The sequence below is a fragment of the Coturnix japonica genome, unplaced genomic scaffold (genome assembly GCF_054131305.1).
Source record: "Coturnix japonica strain WE unplaced genomic scaffold, WE-NBRP24 Scf055, whole genome shotgun sequence".
In the NCBI taxonomy this organism is placed as follows: Eukaryota; Metazoa; Chordata; class Aves; order Galliformes; family Phasianidae; genus Coturnix; species Coturnix japonica.
Genome location: NW_028188958.1, coordinates 1,038,319 through 1,050,728, shown reverse-complemented (window position 1 = coordinate 1,050,728; position 12,410 = coordinate 1,038,319). Strand labels below are relative to the sequence as shown.

Below are 12,410 nucleotides of genomic sequence, written 5' to 3'. Positions count from 1 at the left end.
CATTGTGCCCCACATCTGACCCCATTGTGCCCCACTGACCCCATTGGGCCCCATTGACCCCATTTTGCCCCACATTGACCCCATTGTGCCCCACTGACCCCATTGTGCCCCACATCTGACCCCATTTTGCCCCACATTGACCCCATTGTGCCCCACTGACCACATTGTGCCCCACATCTGACCCCATTGTGCCCCACTGACCCCATTGTGCCCCACATTGACCCCATTGTGCCCCACATTGACCCCATTGTGCCCCACATCTGACCCCATTGTGCCCCACTGACCCCATTGTGCCCCACTGACCACATTGTGCCCCATTGACCCCATTGTGCCCCACATTGACCCCATTGTGCCCCACGTCTGACCCCATTGTGCCCCACATCTGACCCCATTGTGCCCCACATTGACCCCATTGTGCCCCACATCTGACCCCATTGTGCCCCACATTGACCCCATTGTGCCCCACTGAACCCATTGTGCCCCACTGACCCCATTGTGCCCCACATCTGACCCCATTGTGCCCCACATTGACCCCATTGTGCCCCACTGAACCCATTGTGCCCCACTGACCCCATTGTGCCCCACATCTGACCCCATTGTGCCCCACATTGACCCCATTGTGCCCCACTGACCCCATTGTGCCCCACATCTGACCCCATTGTGCCCCACTGACCCCATTGTGCCCCACATTGACCCCATTGTGCCCCCCATTGACCCCATTGTGCCCCACATCTGACCCCATTGTGCCCCACATCTGACCCCATTGTGCCCCATTGACCCCATTGTGCCCCACATCTGACCCCATTGTGCCCCACTGACCACATTGTGGCCCACTGACCACATTGTGCCCCACATTGACCCCATTGTGCCCCACATTGACCCCATTGTGCCCCACTGAACCCATTGTGCCCCACTGACCCCATTGTGCCCCACATCTGACCCCATTGTGCCCCACATTGACCCCATTGTGCCCCACTGACCCCATTGTGCCCCACATCTGACCCCATTGTGCCCCACTGAACCCATTGTGCCCCACATTGACCCCATTGTGCCCCACTGACCCCATTGTGCCCCACATCTGACCCCATTGTGCCCCACTGAACCCATTGTGCCCCACATCTGACCCCATTGTGCCCCACATTGAACCCATTGTGCCCCACATTGACCCCATTGTGCCCCACATTGACCCCATTGAGCCCCACTGACCCCATTGTGCCCCACATCTGACCCCATTGTGCCCCACATCTGACCCCATTGTGCCCCATTGACCCCATTGTGCCCCACTGAACCCATTGTGCCCCACATTGACCCCATTGTGCCCCACATCTGACCCCATTGTGTCCCACATTCCACTGACCCCATTGTGCCCCACATTGACCCCATTGTGCCCCACTGACCCCATTGTGCCCCACATCTGACCCCATTGTGCCCCACTGACCCCATTGTGCCCCACTGAACCCATTGTGCCCACATCTGACCCCATTGTGCCCCCCATTGACCCCATTGTGCCCCACATTGACCCCATTGTGCCCCACATTGACCCCATTGTGCCCCACATCTGACCCCATTGTGCCCCACATCTGACCCCATTGTGCCCCACTGAACCCATTATGCCCCACATTGACCCCATTGTGCCCCACATTGACCCCACTGTGCCCCACTGACCCCATTGTGCCCCACATTGACCCCATTGTGCCCCACTGACCCCATTGTGCCCCACATTGACCCCATTGTGCTCCACATTGACCCCATTGTGCTCCACATTGACCCCATTGTGCCCCACATCTGACCCCACTGTGCCCCACTGACCCCATTGTGCCCCACTGACCCCATTGTGCCCCACATCTGACCCCATTGTGCCCCACTGACCCCATTGTGCCCCACACTGACCCCATTGTGCCCCACATTTACCCCATTGTGCCCCACATCTGACCCTATTGTGCCCCACATTGACCCCATTGTGCCCCACACTGACCCCATTGTGCCCCACTGACCCCATTGTGCCCCACATCTGACCCTATTGTGCTCCACATCTGACCCCATTGTGCCCCACTGACCCCATTGTGCCCCACATCTGACCCCACTGTGCCCCATATTGACCCCACTGTGCCCCACATTGACCCCATTGTGCCCCACATCTGACCCCATTGTGCCCCACATTGACCCCATTGTGCCCCACCGACCCCATTGTGCCCCACTGACCCCATTGTGCCCCACTGACCCCATTGTGCCACACTGACCCCATTGTGCCCCACATCTGACCCCATTGTGCTCCACACCTGATCCTATTGTGCCCCACATTGACCCCATTGACCCCATTGTGCCCCACATCTGACCCCATTGTGCCCCACTGACCCCATTGTGCCCCACATTGACGCAATTGTACCCCACATTGACCCCATTGTGCCCCACATCTGTCCCAGTTGTGCCCCACAGCTGACCCCATTGTGCCCCACATTGTGCTCCACATCTGACCCCATTGTGCCCCACACTGACCCCATTGTGCCCCACATTGACCCCATTATGCCCCACATCTGACCCCATTGTGCCCCACATTGACCCCATTGTGCCCCACATTCCACTGACCCCAATGTGCCCCACATTGACCCCATTGTGCCCGATTGACCCCATTGTGCCTTACATTGACCCCATTGTGCCCCACATCTGACCCCATTGTGCCCCACTGACCCCATTGTGCCCCACATCTGACCCCATTGTGCCCCACATCTGACCCCATTGTGCCCCACATCTGACCCCATTGTGCTCCACATCTGACCCCATTGTGCTCCACACCTGATCCTATTGTGCCCCACATTGACCCCATTGTGCCCCACATCTGACCCCATTGTGCCCCACATCTGACTCCACTGTGACCCCACTGTGCCCCACATCTGACCCCATTGTGCTCCACATCTGACCCCACTGTGCCCCCCATTGACCCCATTGTGCCCCACATCTGACTCCATTGTGCCCCACATTGACCCCATTGTGCCCCACATTGACCCCATTGTGCCCCACATCTGACCCCACTGTGCCCCCTATTGACCCCATTGTGCCCCACATTGACCCCACTGTGCCCCACATTGACCCCATTGTGCCCCACATCTGACCCCATTGTGCCCCACATTGACCCCATTGTGCCCCACATTGACCCCATTGTGCTTCACATCTGACCCCATTGTGCCCCACATTGACCCCATTGTGCCCCACTGACCCCATTGTGCCCCACATCTGACCCCATTGTGCCCCACATTGACCCCATTGTGCCCCACATTGACCCCATTGTGCCCCACCGACCCCATTGTGCCCCACACTGACCCCACTGTGCCCCACTGACCCCATTGTGCCCCACATTGACCCCATTGTGCTCCACACCTGATCCTATTGTGCCCCACATTGACCCCATTGTGCCCCACATCTGACCCCACTGTGCCCCACTGATCCCATTGTGCCACACTGACCCCATTTGTGCCCCACATCTGACCCCACTGTGCCCCACTCTGACCCCATTGTGCCCCACATTGACCACATTGTGCCCCACATTGACCCCATTGTGCCCCACATCTGACCCCATTGTGCCCCACATTGACCCCATTGTGCCCCACATTCCACTAACCCCATTGTGCCCCACATTGACCCCACTGTGCCCCACATTGACCCCATTGTGCCCCACATTGACCCCATTGTGCCCCACTGACCCCATTGTGCCCCACTGACCCCATTGCTCCCCACCCCAGGCAACAGCGGAGCCCCCCACACCCCCCGAGAGCCTGCGGCCGTTCAGCCTCAATCTGCCCTGCGCCCCATTGAAGGGAGACATCACCGGTATGGGGCGATGGGTGAATGTGGGTGGGGGGCCATGGGTCGCTGTGGTCTCTATGGGTCTCTATGGGTCACTGTGGGTCGCTATGGGTCGCTATGGTTCTCTATGGGTCTCTATGGGTCACTGTGGGTCGCTATGGGTCTCTATGGGTCACTGTGGGTCGCTATGGGTCGCTATGGGTCTCTATGGGTCTCTATGGGTTGCTATGGGTTGCTATGGGTCGCTATGGGTCGCTATGGGTCGCTATGGGTCGCTACGGGTCACTATGGGTCTCTATGTGTCTCTTTGGGTCCCCATGGCTCGCAATGGGTCACTATGGGTCTCTATGGGTCACTATGGGTCACTATGGGTCTCTATTGGTCCCTATGGGTTACTATGGGTTACTATGGTTCACTATGGGTCCCTATGAGTCACTACGGGACGCTATGGGTCCCTGTGGGTCTCTATGGGTCACTATGGGTCTCTATGGGTCGCTATGGGTCCCTATGGGTCTCTATGGGTCCCTATGGGTCCCTATTGGGTCTCTATGGGTCTCTGTGGGTCTCTATGGGTCCCTATTGGGTCTCTATGGGTCTCTGTGGGTCTCTATGGGTCCCCATGGCTCGCTATGGGTCTCTGTGGGTCTCTATGTGTCCCTATGGGTCTCTATGGGTCTCTATGTGTCCCTATGGGTCTCTATGGGTCTCTATGGGTCCCTATGGGTCTCTATGGGTCTCTATGGGTCTCTATGTGTCTCTATGTGTCCCCATGGGTCTCTATGTGTCTCTATGTGTCTCTATGTGTCCCTATGGGTCCCTATGGTTCTCTATGTGTCCCTATGGGTCTCTATGTGTCTCTATGTGTCTCTATGGTTCCCCATGGGTCCCTATGGGTCCCTATGGGTCCCTATGGGTCTCTATGTGTCTCTATGGGTCCCTGTGGGTCTCTATGTGTCCCTATGAGTCCCTATGGGTCCCTATGGGTCTCTATGGTTCACTATGTGTCTCTATGGGTCTCTATGGGTCTCTATGGGTCCCTATGGGTCTCTGTGTGTCTCTATGGGTCCCTATGGTTCCCGGTGGGTCTCTATGGGTCTCTATGTGTCTCTATGGATCCCTATGGGTCTCTATGGGTCCCTATGGGTCCCTATTGGGTCTCTATGGGTCTCTGTGGGTCTCTATGGGTCCCCATGGCTCGCTATGGGTCTCTGTGGGTCTCTATGTGTCCCTATGGGTCTCTATGTGTCTCTATGTGTCTCTATGGTTCCCCATGGGTCCCTATGGGTCTCTATGTGTCCCTATGAGTCCCTATGGGTCCCTATGGGTCTCTATGGTTCACTATGGGTCCCTATGTGTCTCTATGGGTCTCTATGTGTCTCTATGTGTCCCCATGGGTCTCTATGTGTCTCTATGTGTCTCTATGTGTCTCTATGGGTCCCTATGGGTCTCTATGTGTCCCTATGAGTCCCTATGGGTCCCTATGGGTCTCTATGGTTCACTATGGGTCCCTATGTGTCTCTATGTGTCTCTATGTGTCTCTATGTGTCCCCATGGGTCTCTATGGTTCACTATGGGTCCCTATGTGTCTCTATGTGTCTCTATGTGTCTCTATGTGTCCCCATGGGTCTCTATGTGTCTCTATGTGTCCCTATGTGTCTCTATGTGTCCCTATGGGTCTCTATGGTTCCCTATGGGTCCCTATGGTTCTCTATGTGTCCCTATGGGTCCCTATGGGTCTCTATGGGTCTCTATGTGTCCCTATGGGTCTCTATGTGTCTCTATGTGTCTCTATGGTTCCCCATGGGTCCCTATGGGTCCCTATGGGTCTCTATGGTCCCTATGTGTCCCTATGTGTCTCTATGTGTCTCTATGTGTCTCTATGTGTCTCTATGGTCCCTATGTGTCCCTATGGGTCCCTATGGTTCTCTATGTGTCTCTATGTGTCCCTATGGGTCCCTATGGTTCTCTATGTGTCCCTATGGGTCTCTATGTGTCTCTATGTGTCTCTATGGTTCCCCATGGGTCCCTATGGGTCCCTATGGGTCCCTATGGGTCTCTATGTGTCTCTATGGGTCCCTATGGGTCTCTATGTGTCCCTATGAGTCCCTATGGGTCCCTATGGGTCTCTATGGTTCACTATGTGTCTCTATGGGTCTCTATGGGTCTCTATGGGTCCCTATGGGTCTCTGTGTGTCTCTATGGGTCCCTATGGTTCCCGGTGGGTCTCTATGGGTCTCTATGTGTCCCTATGTGTCCCTATGGGTCCCTATGGGTCTCTATGTGTCTCTATGGGTCTCTATGTGTCCCAATGGGTCCCCATGGGTCTCTATGTGTCCCTATGTGTCCCTATGGGTCCCTATGGGTCTCTATGGGTCCCTATGGGTCTCTATGTGTCTCTGTGTGTCTCTATGTGTCCCTATGTGTCTCTATGTGTCTCTATGGTCCCTATGTGTCTCTATGTGTCTCTATGTGTCTCTATGAGTCCCTATGGGTCCCTATGGGTCTCTATGGTTCACTATGTGTCTCTATGGGTCTCTATGGGTCTCTATGGGTCCCTATGGGTCTCTGTGTGTCTCTATGAGTCCCTATGGTTCCCGGTGGGTCTCTATGGGTCTCTATGTGTCTCTATGGGTCCCTATGGGTCTCTATGTGTCTCTATGTGTCCCTATGGGTCCCTATGGGTCTCTATGGGTTTCTGTGGTTCCCTATGGGTCTCTATGTGTCTCTATGGGTCCCTATGTGTCCCTATGGGTCCCTATTGGTCCCCATGGGTCTCTATGTGTCTCTATGTGTCTCTATGTTCCCTATGTGTCTCTGTGCCCCCCAGCCGAGGTTCGGATGCCGTCGGGTCGCTCGGCTCGGGCCGACGTGACTCAGGGCGCAGATGGAGCCGTCGCCGTCAGCTTCGAACCCAGCGAGAAGGGCCGGCACCTCATGGAGCTGAGGTGTAACGGGGACCCACTGCCAGGTCATATATGGGGGGTATAGGGGATATGGGGGGGTATGGGGGGATATGGGGGGTATTGGGGGATATAGGGGAGATATGGGGGGATATGGGGGGTATTGGGGGGGTTATGGGGGAATATATGGGGGGATATGGGGGGATATAGGGGAGATATGGGGGGATATGGGGGGTATTGGGGGGTTATAGGGGAATATATGGGGGGATATGGGGGCATATGGGGGGTATTGGGGGGATATAGGGGAGATATGGGGGGATATGGGGGGTATTAGGGGGATATATGGGGAGATATGGAGGTATTGGGTGGAGATGGGGGGATAATGGGTATATATGGGGATATATGGGGGGATATGGGGGGATATGCGGGGTATTGGGTGATATATGGGGATATATGGGGGGATATAGGGGGATATGGGGGGGATGGGGGGATATGGGGGGTATGGGGGAGATTTGGGGGGATATAGGGGGATATAGGAGAGATATGGGGGGATATAGGGGGGAATTGGGTGATATGGGGGGTACTGGGGGATATAGGGGGATATATGGGAGATATGGGGGGATATATGGGGTGAGATGGGTTGTGATGGGAGGTATTGGGGGGATATATGGGGGGAGTTGGGTGATATGGGTGGTACTGGGGGGATATATTAGGGGTATTGGGGGGATATATGGGGGATATGGGGGGTATTGGAAGATATGGGGGTATTGGGGGGATATGGGGGGATATATGGGGGGACATAGGGGGTATTGGGGGGATATGGGGGGTATGGGGGGGATGGGGGGGATATGGGGGGATATAGGGGGGGATATAGGGGGTATGGGGGGATATGGGGGATATAGGGGGGGATATAGGGGGTATGGGGGGGATATGGGGGGTATGGGGGGGTTGAGGGGATATGGGGGTTATGGGGTGGGGGCATGGGAGGATATGGGGGGATACAGTGGGGGTATGGGGGGAGGATATAGGGGGATATATGGGGGAGATGGGGGATATGGGGGTATTGGGGGCCATTGGGGGGATATGGGGGTATTGGGGGGATATGGGGGTATGGGGTGTATTGGGGGGATATGGGGGATATGGGGGGTATTGGGGGGATATGGGGGTATTGGGGGGATATGGGGGTATTGGGGGATATGGGGGGTATTGGGGGATATGGGGGGATATGGGGGGATATGGGGGGTATTGGGGGGTATTGGGGGTATTGGGGAGATATGAGGGGTATTGGGGGGGATATAGGGGGTATTGGGGGGATATGGGGTGTATTGGGGGATATGGGGGTATATGGGGGATATGGGGGTATTGGGGGGATATGGGGATATGGGGGTATTGGGGGGATATGGGGGTATATTGGGGGATATGGGGGGTATTGGGGGGATATAGGGGGTATTGGGATATGGGGTATTGGGGGATATGGGGGTATTGGGGGGATATAGGGGTATTGGGGGGATATGGGGGGTATTGGGGGGATATGGGGGTATTGGGGGGATATGGGGGGTATTGGGGGATATGGGGGATATGGGGGTATTGGGGGGATATGGGGGTATTGGGGGGATATAGGGGTATTGGGGGGATATGGGGGTATTGGGGGGATATGGGGGGTATTGGTGGGATATGGGGGATATGGGGGTATTGGGGGGATATGGGGGTATTGGGGGGATATAGGGGTATTGGGGGGATATGGGGGGTATTGGGGGGATATAGGGGTATTGGGGGGATATGGGGGTATTGGGGGGATATAGGGGTATTGGGGGGATATGGGGGTATTAGGGGGGCTATGGGGGTATTGGGGGGATATGGGGGATATTGGGGGGATATGGGGGATATTGGGGGATATAGGGGTATTGGGGGGATATGGGGGATATGGGGGGATATGGGGGTATTGGGGGATATAGGGGGTATTGGGGGATATGGGGGATATTGGGGGGATATAGGGGTATTGGGGGGATATAGGGGGTATTGGGGATATGGGGGATATTGGGGGGATATAGGGGTATTGGGGGGCTATGGGGGATATTGGGGGGATATGGGGGTATTGGGGGATATAGGGGGTATTGGGGGGATATGGGGGATATTGGGGGGATATAGGGGTATTGGGGGGATATAGGGGGTATTGGGGGGATATGGGGGATATTGGGGGGATATAGGGGTATTGGGGGGCTATGGGGGATATTGGGGGGATATGGGGGTATTGGGGGATATAGGGGGTATTGGGGGATATGGGGGATATTGGGGGGATATAGGGGTATTGGGGGGATATAGGGGGTATTGGGGGGATATGGGGGATATTGGGGGGATATAGGGTATTGGGGGATATGGGGGATATTGGGGGGATATGGGGTATTGGGGGATATAGGGGGTATTGGGGGATATGGGGATATTGGGGGGATATAGGGGTATTGGGGGGATATGGGGGTATTGGGGGGATATGGGGGATATTGGGGGGATATAGGGGTATTGGGGGGCTATGGGGGTATTGGGGGGCTATGGGGGTATTGGGGGGTATTGGGGGATATGGGGGTATTGGGGGGCTATGGGGGTACTGGGGGGTATTTGACCCCCCCCTTTGCCCCCCGTTGCCCCCCAGGCAGCCCCCTGCAGTTCTACGTGGACGCGGTGGACGCGCGACACGTCAGCGCTTACGGGGCCGGGCTGAGCCACGGGGTGGTGAACAAACCCTGCAGCTTCACTGTGTGCACCAAGGGAGCGGGAGAGGGTACGGGGGAGTGGGGGCGTGGGGGGTTATGGGGGGGTGGGGGGGATGGGGGTGATGGGGGGGATGGGGGGGATGGGGGGATGGGGGTGATGGGGGTAATGGGGGTGATGGGGGGTAATGGGGTGTGCCCCAGAGCCATGGGCGTTCCCTATGGGGTCAGAGCCCAGGGCATTTGCTATGGGGTGGGGTCTCCTGTTATCGCTATGGGGTTGGATCTGTTATCGCTATGGGGTTGGATCTGTTATCGCTATGGGGTTGGGTCTCCTGTTATCGCTATGGGGTTGGGTCTCCTGTTATCGCTATGGGGTTGGAGCTCCTGTTATCGCTATGGGGTTGGATCTATTATCGCTATGGGGTTGGAGCTCCTGTTATCGCTATGGGGTTGGATCTGTTATCGCTATGGGGTTGTGTCTCCTGTTATCGCTATGGGGTTGGGTCTCCTGTTATCGCTATGGGGTTGGAGCTCCTGTTATCGCTATGGGGTTGGATCTGTTATCGCTATGGGGTTGGGTCTCCTGTTATCGCTATGGGGTTGGAGCTCCTGTTATCGCTATGGGGTTGGAGCTCCTGTTATCTCTATGGGGTTGGGTCTCCTGTTATCGCTATGGGGTTGGATCTCCTGTTATCGCTATGGGGTTGGAGCTCCTGTTATCTCTATGGGGTTGGAGCTCCTGTTATCGCTATGGGGTTGGAGCTCCTGTTATCGCTATGGGGTTGGAGCTCCTGTTATCGCTATGGGGTTGGAGCTCCTGTTATCGCTATGGGGTTGGAGCTCCTGTTATCGCTATGGGGTTGGAGCTCCTGTTATCGCTATGGGGTTGGAGCTCCTGCTGTCCCTATGGGGCCGGATCCCAGGGCATTCCCAATGGGGCCGGATCCTAAAGGATTCCCTATGGGGTCAGGTCTCCTGTTGTCACTATGGGGCTGGATCTCAGGGCGTTCCCTGTGGGGTCAGATCTCAGGGCATTTCCTATGGGGTCACACCTCAGGCTGTCCCTCCCTATGGGGTCCCACCTCCCTCTGTCCCTATGGGGCCAGACCTCCTGCTGTCCTTTGCTATGGGGCTAGACCTCCTGCTGTCCCTCCCTATGGGGCTGGAGCTCCCACTGTCCCTATGGTGTCACACCTCCTTCTATCCCTTGCCATGGGGCTGGATCTCCTGCTATCGGTCGCTATGGGGCCAGACCTCCGTCAGTGTGGGGCCGGTTGTGGGGCTGCCCCCCATGTGACCCATTGACCCGCAGGGGGGCTGTCGCTGGCGGTGGAGGGACCCTCCTGCTGTCCCTATGGGGCTGAATCTCCCACTGTCCCTATAGGGTCCCACCTCCTGCTGTCCCTATGGGGCCAGCTCTCCATCAGTGTGTGTGGGGCCAGTTGTGGGGCTGCCCCCCATGTGACCCATTGACCCGCAGGGGGGCTGTCGCTGGTGGTGGAGGGACCCTCCTGCTGTCCCTATGGGGCTGGAGCTCCCCCTGTCCCTATGGGGTCCCACCTCCTGCTGTCCCTATGGGGCAGGAGCTCCCCCTGTCCCTATAGGGTCCCACCTTCTGCTGTCCCTATGGGGCCAGCTCTCCATCAGTGTGTGTGTGGGGCCGGTTGTGGGGCTGCCCCCCATGTGACCCACTGACCCACAGGGGGGCTGTCGCTGGCGGTGGAGGGTCCGTCGAAGGCGGAGCTGAGCTGCCAGGACAACGGGGACGGGACGTGCACCGTGTCCTACCTGCCCACGGCCCCCGGGGACTATAACGTCATCGTCAGGTTCGACGGGGAGCACGTCCCGGGGAGCCCCTTCACCGCCAAGATCACAGGTAGGGGCTGAGATCCCATATAACACATGGCAGCCCATAATATCCCATAATACCCCGTAATATCCCATTATATCCCATATTAACACATGGCATCCCATAATATCCCATTATATCCCATTATATCCCATAATATCCCATATTAACACATGGCATCCCATTATATCCCATAATATCCCATAATATCCCATATTAACACATGGCATCCCATAATATCCCATTATATCCCATATCATCCCATATTACACCATGTTATCCCATAATATCCCATAATATCCCATTATATCCCATGATATCCCATATTAACCCATGTTATCCCATATTATCCCATAATATCCCATTATATCCCATATTACACCATGTTATTCCCATGTTATCCCATAATATCCCATATTATCCCATATTAACCCATGTTATCCCATAATATCCCATAATATCCCATATTATCCCATATTATCCCATATTATCCCATATTATCCCATAATATCCCATATTATCCCATATTACACCATGTTATCCCATAATATCCCATAATATCCCATAATATCCCATATCATCCCATATTACACCTTGTCATCCCATAATATCCCATATTATCCCATATTACACCATGTTATCCCATAATATCCCATAATATCCCATACTATCCCATATTACACCATGTCATCCATAATATCCCATAATATCCCATACTATCCCATATTACACCATATCATCCCGTTACCCCATGTTATCCCAAATTATCCCATAATATCCATAATATCCCATATCATCCCATATTAACCCATGTCATCCCATAATATCCCATTATATCCCATATTACCCCATATCATCCCATGTTACCCCATGTTATCCCATAATATCCCATAATACCCCATATTATCCCATATTACACCATGTTACCCCATGTTATCCCATGTTATCCCATAATATCCCATATTACACCATGTTATCCCATAATATCCCATAATACCCCATATCATCCCATATCATCCCATATTAACCCATGTTATCCCATAATATCCCATATCATCCCATATCATCCCATATTAACCCATGTTATCCCATATATCCCATTATATCCCATATTACACCATGTTATCCCATGTTATCCCATAATACCCCCAT

At 54.9% G+C, this 12,410-nt stretch overlaps 1 pseudogene across 1 annotated transcript in view; it reads left to right on the top strand.

Moving 5' to 3' along the window:
* The window catches only part of LOC107307134 (filamin-C-like), a 149,492-nt pseudogene that overhangs the window by 105,594 nt on the left and 31,488 nt on the right, over positions 1-12,410 (top strand). Inside the window, exons 29-32 of the transcript XR_014941036.1 lie at positions 3,738-3,825; positions 6,629-6,769; positions 9,349-9,477; positions 11,112-11,285. The product of XR_014941036.1 is annotated as a filamin-C-like (transcript). The remainder of the gene's footprint in view (positions 1-3,737; positions 3,826-6,628; positions 6,770-9,348; positions 9,478-11,111; positions 11,286-12,410) is intronic.